Genomic DNA, 4,029 nt, shown 5'->3' on the forward strand with positions numbered 1-4,029 from the left:
TTAAAAAGGCCACATTGAAGAAATTCATCTAAAAATTGAGGAATGATTCAGACCATGATTCTGAGTTGATATCAATTGGATTCTCCTGTCAGAAAAATCATGAAAATTTTAGTGATTTTAAAAAATTATATTCATTTAGATACTTTTGCGACGGTAAATTCCACTTGATATCAACTCAGAATCATGGTTTGTACTTATTGTCCCCGAAAGTTTTGTGTGCGTTACCCCAACAAGAAAGTATCTCCTAGAGTTATATGAGTAGAACGTATAGTTGGTGCCTTATCTGCTGTAAATGTGCCCCCACATAAAAAATGTGTGCCCCCTGTCGTTTCGAAAAAAAATCGAAAAAACGATTCTTGCTGGGGTAACGTTTTTCTAGCAGGAAAATTCTAAACGAATGATCGGAGAGAGAAAAACTGTGCATGGCCAGATAGCTTATATGTGTGCCAAAATGTGCCCCCAAAAATAAAATCTGTGCCCCTTCAGATTTTCGAGATATTGCATTTCCTGCTGGAGTAACGTTTTGATGAATAGTATATCTCTAAAACCATTGCATGTGCCCCTGTAGAATAAACATACGCGAGTAGCTCTTAATGTGTGCCCCTTTGTGCCCCAATTAGATTTTAGAAAATATTTATAGTTTTCAAGTTATCGCGGTTTTATGAAAACCCGAAAAAACATCGCAGCGCCTAAATGAGACAAGGCATAACTTCGCTGAAAACTGTATTCGGTCTTTCTTGACGCTAATAATAACCATACAAAGTTTCAAAAATGTTCATGCATGCGTTTTTGAATAATCTTGCTCAAATTAAAAACGATGGTGTCATAACTTTGACGGCAAAATACAAGGAACTGGCACAATCCCAGATGTGTAGGTGTAAACCAAAATCTTGTGCCTTTAGTCAAAAATATATGGTGAAAATATTGAGCTTCAAATGTTACGCATTAAGTAAATATAAACAAAAAACCAAAATATGTAAACAACGGCTGGTTATCCGACCAAATCTGAATGACTACTAAAAAGCGACGGATTCATACTTAACGAGGACCTTCTTTATTGGACGTATTATACCTAAGCTGTTGTCCTTACAGTCGCGTTCAAAAGTTTTGAGGGCTAATTAAAAAATATATTAAATGCACCTTGTGACTATATAAATGAAACAGCTTGTTGATGTGGAAATTATTATTTTTATTCCCTTAATTTTAATTCTTAAAGTAATTATTGCATCAAATCACAGATCAAATTTCCTACCTATAAATATTATAAATTATTTGCACGTTGTGTAGTCATTATTATTTAAATCACAGATCAGTTTTTCATAGCCTAACATAATTATAATTACTAAACATTTCACTAATAAATAAATCCGACATTTACGGAAAATAGATATAAAAGAGTTTTAGTGTAATTTTTTAAAATAATAATTTGGAGGTTTCGAATAAATGCTAAATTTGATCATTAAACCTGCATTTTAGCTCCCCTGCCGGACCCTGCTCAATTTGAGCAGTAGGACATAGTTTTAACTCTGCTTTACAATAAATGTGACTTACATTAGTATAAAAATACAGGTATGTCACAAAACAGTTTGGTCACGATTTTGAGCATGTTAGTCACATGTACATTTTATTTGAAAATGGCTCTTATAAATGTACTTAATCATGTGTAAGGTCATAGAAACAGCTATTAAAATATAATCCAATAACAACTTTATTTTATTAGTTATTACTTTTCTACTTCAGTGTACTCAGGCACAACACGTGTGAACCGGTTAGTGAGTAAAGTAAAGAAGGTCATCGATATGTATGAATCCGTCGCTTTTTAGTAGTCATTCAGATTTGGTCGGATAACCAGCCGTTGTTTACATATTTTGGTTTTTTGTTTATATTTACTTAATGCGTAACATTTGAAGCTCAATATTTTCACCATATATTTTTGACTAAAGGCACAAGATTTTGGTTTACACCTACACATCTGGGATTGTGCCAGTTCCTTGTATTTTGCCGTCAAAGTTATGACACCATCGTTTTTAATTTGAGCAAGATTATTCAAAAACGCATGCATGAACATTTTTGAAACTTTGTATGGTTATTATTAGCGTCAAGAAAGACCGAATACAGTTTTCAGCGAAGTTATGCCTTGTCTCATTTAGGCGCTGCGATGTTTTTTCGGGTTTTCATAAAACCGCGATAACTTGAAAACTATAAATATTTTCTAAAATCTAATTGGGGCACAAAGGGGCACACATTAAGAGCTACTCGCGTATGTTTATTCTACAGGGGCACATGCAATGGTTTTAGAGATATACTATTCATCAAAACGTTACTCCAGCAGGAAATGCAATATCTCGAAAATCTGAAGGGGCACAGATTTTATTTTTGGGGGCACATTTTGGCACACATATAAGCTATCTGGCCATGCACAGTTTTTCTCTCTCCGATCATTCGTTTAGAATTTTCCTGCTAGAAAAACGTTACCCCAGCAAGAATCGTTTTTTCGATTTTTTTTCGAAACGACAGGGGGCACACATTTTTTATGTGGGGGCACATTTACAGCAGATAAGGCACCAACTATACGTTCTACTCATATAACTCTAGGAGATACTTTCTTGTTGGGGTAACGCACACGAAAGTTTTCGTAACGGTATATCTATATTTTTTAATTTATATAAATAGCATACTTGATATATTAAATGATTACGAATACTAAATACCTAGGTACTAAATAGCTCTAGATAATAAATTATTTGTTCTATGTCCCTACGTAGGTACAGGTATGCTGATTTTTTAACGTCGGTCGTTTAATTAGGAATTTCAAAATTTCCGACGTTTAGTAAAACTGTTAAAAATATTTTGTATGTTTGTTTGGTTCTTCTTCTATCGTGTGGGTTGTGAGGTGGAGTACCAACCTCATCAACCCTGGTGTCAGGGTTACTATTGAGCCGCCAAAGGCCCCTGACATGGCTCATGTAACGACTACTTACTTACATCAGTAAGTAGTAACCGGGACCAACGGCTTAACGTGCCTTCCGAAGCACGGATGATCTTACTTTCGGACAATCAGGTGATCAGCCTGTAATGTCCTAACCAAACTAGGGACCACAAAGTATTGTTTGTGATATGTCCCCACCGGGAATCGAACCGAGGACCTCCGGATCATGAGCTCAACGCTCAACCACTGGACCACGGAGGTCGTTTGTTTGGTAAACACAATGTTTAGATTGGAAACTTATGTACGTTACTAGTATTAAGATAAATACCCTTTTATATGTCCCACATATGGTGTATGGGCATAAAAAAAGAATAAAACTACGTACAGATTGGCAATTCTCCGCTCCCCACCAACGGCTGAACTACTTTTACCTCACCCCCCTCGGTTTTACTTTAGACTTCAATTGTATGGGCGTCAGACGTCACACACACAGATGCGCGTGTAGATAACGTCATTGTAAAACGTGTCTGTGTAAAACGAATTGTGTTCATAAAGTGTCCGGGGTGTGGTAAGGGTTTCTTCAATAAACCGGAGGAGGTATAACACATATAAAGTGTCTACACCTACCAACTATTAAACAGATCGACTAATTCAGTACAATTAGTGATTATATTTTAATAAATATAACATTTTACGTGAGAATTAGATCTGTCAAAGTAGCTAGTGTTGAGCCTTTGTGACTTTCATCAGCATAGTGATGTGTCCAGTCGAGATTACGCTGATCGATTGTTTTCTGTCTAACACTAGGTACGTACCTATGACACTCAACCACGCTGCTCCTTAGCGGGTTGGTGAGAGTATGGGTTGACTATTTTACTTCCCCGTCAAAATGTAAGTAAGTACAGTGGGGGTTAAAATGGCCACATCACAGCAATTCATCTAAAAAAGCAATATTGCAATTTGACATTTGCGCATATAAAAGTAAGTGTGCAATGCAAACAAATGTCAAATAGGAATATTGCTTTCTTAGATGAATTGCTTCAATGTGGCCATTTTAAGCCCCCTTATACTTATGTATATTTAAGTACCTAGATAATTAA

Source organism: Pectinophora gossypiella, chromosome 15 (assembly GCF_024362695.1).
Source record: "Pectinophora gossypiella chromosome 15, ilPecGoss1.1, whole genome shotgun sequence".
Taxonomy (NCBI): Eukaryota; Metazoa; Arthropoda; class Insecta; order Lepidoptera; family Gelechiidae; genus Pectinophora; species Pectinophora gossypiella.